The sequence below is a fragment of the Tasmannia lanceolata genome, unplaced genomic scaffold (genome assembly GCF_043159265.1).
Source record: "Tasmannia lanceolata isolate RefF3 unplaced genomic scaffold, GAP_Taslan_0.1 ptg000023l, whole genome shotgun sequence".
NCBI lineage: Eukaryota > Viridiplantae > Streptophyta > Magnoliopsida > Canellales > Winteraceae > Tasmannia > Tasmannia lanceolata.
In genome coordinates this window covers 2,263,929-2,269,756 of record NW_027518700.1, presented here as the reverse complement: position 1 = coordinate 2,269,756, position 5,828 = coordinate 2,263,929, and positions in this window count along the sequence as shown.

The window sequence follows — 5,828 nt, the reverse complement described above, 5'->3', positions numbered from 1 at the left end:
TTATTGGGAATTCGGGTTGAGGGTGTTTTTTTCTTTTAAATTCGGCAGGTTGAGCTTTTACCATAAACTCAGGTTGGGTTTTGGTTAATTCCATATCATTTTTTAGAAAAAGCTCAACCCGGCCCGACCCAAGTTACACCTCTAACCAGCACAACTACAGTGTCGAGCCCACAACTACATTATCAAGTACACAACTACAGTATTGAGAATCGTAAATCCTCGACGTTTTATACATGGGAAAGAAGTAACTACCAAAATTAGTCAGCAGTCTCCCTGGGCAGAGGCAGATTTTGATAGGGCGAACCATCGGAATTTCATAGTCGAAAGATGGAGGGTTCTTCTTTGCTGGTCTGATGTTTCAGTTTAGAAGCTTTTGTGTTTTGTGTTACTGGAACGAATTGACCCAGCATGTTGTGTTTTGAGTCACTGCAGAGTAAAACCCAGCATTTTATATTCTATTTTCTAACAGGGGAGAGAAGAAAATGACAGGAGATTGATGGGTTTTCACTCTTGGATAGTGATGAACAGGATGCAGATACTTCTCATCTCATGAAAAACTAATCTTACCTATCAAAAAACCCCTAATTTGACAAGTATTTCTCTGTTTAGTGGCCAAAAAATTAGAGAGAATTATGCGTAAGCGCTTTCACGGATCCATGATAAAGAAAATTTGAGTCCCACAGGAAACATGTACGTGAGATCAAGATCGTTGATCTTGTAGGACAGTATGAGGCGAACCAAAAAACCAAAAGGGGACCACATGAATGTCTATCTCTAAAACAAAAGGGGCCTCTTATCTCATCTTCCGCCTCATTCTGTACAGGAAATTGTTGCATTTGCTCCTCCTTTAACCTGGAATTAATACACAGTTCTTTCTTTAAATTGCTTCCTACATTCTAATACTCAATCTAGGTTGTGTGGCATAGGATGTCTTAACCAAGGTTTAAAATTTCAGTTTCGGTACCGGTTTCGGACCTTGAAATTTCGACGAAATCTGGTACAAAAAAAATAAAATAAAATTTTATTCATTATTAAATTTTGGTAATTTCGGTCGAAATTTCGGTGAAATATTAAATTAATATTAAAAAAAACAGATTTTTTATGTCAAATTTCGGAAAAACCGAAATTTCGGCCGAAATAAATGACCATTTCGGTTTTGTGTGGTTTTGGTGTTGGTCTCCACCGAAATCCGAAATTTCGTTTGAAATTTAAAACCATGGTCCTAACCAAGGAGCTTTGCTTTGAACCTTCTAAGCTAGGCTATTCAATGAATTAGTATTCAATCTGTATATTTGACCAGAGATATATACTGATATGATTTTATATAAATCATAAATTTGTTATACTCTTATGTGTAGTTTTGATGCTTCCTAACTTTGTAATCCATCAAAGGGGAGTGTCTGACTAAATGGTACATTGGTTGGCTGATCATTTCTCTTTGTTTTTGTTTGGTAGGTACTCTACTTCTACGGTAACAAATCTAAGTGCATTTTAGTAATTTCAATTGAAGGCTAAGGAGACAGTCTCACGCTCTTTGTTTCAATTGCATTTTAGGTAGACAGGCTCACACTCTTGCTTCTTTCCCACCTTTTAAAGGAACTACATCTTCACAATCAATGTCAAAGATCTCTCTCTCTCTCTCTCTCTCTCTCTCTCAGACATCTCTCCGATTCGAAGAAGTTCGTCTGACAGTAACAAGCATTGATGATCCAACGCTCCGTATGGACCTTCCGGATGTGGTTCTTGGGTGTTTTATCTTGTGCCCTTATGTCCTTTCTCAACCAATTTTTTCGCATACCGGACCGAGAGCCCTGTGTAATAGAGATGAGGACATGTTCCTTCATGTTGAATGGACCGGAGTCTAAGGAGAATTCTCTGGGGTCTGGTGGCCTTGCTGCCCGCTCTTCGATTCATGGCCTCCGTTCAACAACAACTGGAATTCTCCTTAGACTACGGTCCATTCAACATGAAGGAACATGTCTTCATCTCTATTAGATAGGGCTATGTCCAGTATGCGAAAAATTGGTTAAGGAATGACATAAGGGCACAAGATAAAACACCCAAGAACCACATCCAGAAGGTCCACACCGGGAGTGTCCGTGTCTGGTATCGCAAGACAAACTTCTTTGATCGTAGAGATGTCCTCTTCTCTACTTCCAGAGCTTATGATATGTGCAAGTTAATCTTGTATATGGGGTTAGTTATTATCTAGTTATTATGTAGTGGCTATGTGTTTTAGAGTTATGGGGTTAGTTATCGGTGATGTGTCTTGTAAGTGGGTAAATGGACTTGTGATGTGGCATTCTCTTTTACTTATATTTATTTAGTTGTAATTGAATGAAAGGAGAAGAAGAAAAGAATTCTACAGCAAAGAAAACTTTGTAGGAGAGTCATGGTTCCTCTCAATTTGAGCCATTAGGAGGTCCGGTTGCCTCGAATCAACCTCTTTCCCCCTCATTTCTATTTTCTTTTTGTTTATTTCCGTTACGGCCGATTAGGCACGTAATAGCTTACATGACAACCATTCCCATGGCAGTGAGAGGCCTCTTTCACATGAGTTTTAACATGGTGCAAGTCCATATAATCCAGTTACTACTGAACATTGATTCTCTCTCTTGAACCCTCTCTCTTTCGTAAAGTTTTTATGTGGTGCAAGTCCGTATAATCCAGTACTTTTCAATTGAAAAATACTAGACTATACGGACTTGCACCACATAAAAACTTTACGAAAGAGAGAGGGTTCAAGAGAGAGAATCAATGTTCAGTAGTGCGCCCGGTTCACCAGGGACCTTTTATATGGTGTAAGCCCGTGTATTCCAGTATTTTACACATTGATTGTGAACCCAAGAGCATGAGACTGTCTACTTGGCCCGCAATTGAAATTACTAAAATACCCTCACATTTATGAGCTTAGAATAAGTAGAGGGTCGGCCTAACCCAAGCTTACCTTACCAAACAAAAAAAATGTAAAAAAGAGGACAGTTGAATGGTGTGTCCATTAATTCTAGAAGCTTTTGTGTTTTAAGTTACTGGAATGAATTACAATTTGTCTCAGCTCTAAACCTGTTACACCACTACTTCAATTTTTTTGTACCCACGCTGGAATTTTTTTTCTTGAAGGCCCTCATTTGTAAAGTTCAAAGTTCAGATCATGTCATGGGGCCATAGGTTAGAGAAGGAGATTTTTTTTTTTTTTAACGGGAATGCCAGTATTGAAACATAGAGAATGTATCAGCGGCCAAAAAAAATTAGAGACATTAGGCCTAAAGCACTTTCAAGATACATGATAAGAAAAGTCTTCCCACGAGGAAACATGTACGAGAGATCAAGATCGTTGATAATTTTTTTTTTTTTTTTCTTTTTGTGTGTGTGTGTGTGGAGCGTATTTGCAATTTACACCCGGATCCGTCCTAGGGACGTGTAGGTACCTGACCAATATGCAAAAAGCTGTGTATGTGCACGCGCGCGTGTTTGTTTTTCATAAGACCTCAAGGTTAAGATACAAAGCCTCAACCATTGGGCTAGAGAGGCCGACCTCTTATGCCAAAAGCTCTAGAGGTGATGGAACACATTAAGCTAGGCGCTTTAGACATGTCTCATATCCCATCTATTCTCAGACTATGCTGGTTCCCAGCTAGTCCAATACTCAGGCAGGCCCTCTTTGGGACGGTAACATTCCACCACTCTTCCATATCTGCCATCCTCAGCGGCTCACTATGTGACACCTCTCACTCTAGCCTTTTTTCCATGCCGTTCCTTCTGTGGTGGCCCACTCCTTGTTACCGAGTAGCTCCTTCTTGGTAGTCCTCTCCAAATGTCGCCGTCCATGACTCAAACACATGGACGTGGTGTCTGCTCTAGCCTCTAATATCAAATGTTAGGTACCTAACCAATACGCCCAAAAGCTCCAGAGATTATGAAACGGGTTAGGCTAGGCCCTTTAAACCTGTCCCACACGAGGCTGACCTAGTCTCATACCTAGGCAGGCCCCCACTAAGGACGGTACCAAGATGATCTTCAACTGAGTCTTCAACCATACCTTCTTCATTTAACATTTCTCATTTGGCCGAGGAAGGATCTGGGCCAAAAAATAATGGCTTGAACGCCGCCTTGTTTCTGCTTTTTGCTCGCACACAATCTGTTGGACGAAAAGAAAACCATTCACAAACCATCTGCCTGCTTGCTGCTCGGACGATTTTTGCTGCAATTCCCACCACAGTCTATTTTTTCCATGTCCTCTTGTTTAAGGTAAATGGGAGTTTTGGGTCATTTTAATCAAGAATATTTAAAGTTTTTGTATGGTTGATGGCTGCACCTGTAGCCAAAAAAGCACAATTAATGGGCCCACATGAACCGCGGTCTTTAAAACAAAAGGTGACTCTGAACTCATCTTTTGCCTCATTTTACTGGAAATTGTTGCATTATCTTCACTTTTAACCTGGAATTAATATACAGTACTTTCCTTAAATTGGATTCTACTTTTCTAATACTCAATCCAGGTTGTGGCATAGGATGTCCTAACCAAGGAGCTTAGTTTGAATCTTGTGGGCTATGCAATGAATACGTATTCTTTATATAAATCATAAATTGTTATACTTCTTTGTGTAGCCTTGATGCTTCCTGACTTTGCAAACCATCAAGAGTCTGACCAAGTGTTATATTGGTTGGCTGATATATGGGCTCTGCTTGCCACCTTAAGGACATTTGAATGATGTATCCATTAATTCTTACTATTTGATTGTCTTTTCTTCTATAACTTTTCTCGTTGGCCGTTGCCTTTTGACCACCTTAAAATTTTTATCCAGTTCATGATTCCTGCACTGAACTATATGAACAATGGATCAATGAAATGTGCAATTCAATTAGTCTTATTATCTAATACATATTATTGGTTGCTTCTCCGTATAAATCCAGGACGAGCAGGACCTCAAGTGGTCCTTTCTACGTTTCAGGCAAATTAGTTTATCAACTTTTAAGTTCCATGTTTATCAGTGTTAGGAATTAACAACGCAGCAGAATAACGATGCAAAAGATAAACGAAGAAAAAAAAAATCACACAAACAGAACACACAGATTTACGTGGTTCACCCAACTAGTTTGGTATGGGCTACGTCCACAGCAGAGCGACAAGCCAACGATTCCACTATTTTGAAGAAGAGATTACAAAACCCTCACAACTCTCTGGGGCGGCTTCTGATGTCACACCCTTTTATATAGCGTTCAGAGACGGATTACAATAAAAGAAAAAACCCTAATTCATGAAAGTACAAAACTACCCCCAGTATAAAAATACCTTTAAAAATTCGGGTTGGGGGCGGACTGCCGCAGTTGGGGAAAAGTGTACAGTACTTTCCAGATTAGACTGAGATCAGGCTTCACCAATAACAATCAGTTTTGAACTTTTGATTGCTACAAATACTTAATTGCAATATCGGTTAGACTTAAAAAAGCTGGTGTCTTTTGTTTATTTTATTTTTCCATTAAAATTTGTATTTCTTATTATTAATACACCATATGACTTTAATTGATATGATGTGTGCTTGATTGTTAATGCTAGCTCTCTTAGAACCTTTTTTTGGATTTCTTACAGTTCAGAATGTTAAATGAGCCAATTTTGTTACTACTAAGCCAATAGATAAATCCAGGACATGTGTATTGGTTTTACTATCAATAAGAACTTTATATCGAGACTAATATTTGTAGAGATAAAATACAGAAAACGGTCTCGGACCTTCTAAATGTTTATAAGGCTTAATGTAAATTATCTATAGTCCCAATGAATGTAGAAAAATTCTCAGGTATGTGTATGAGTTTATGGTACGTTCCAT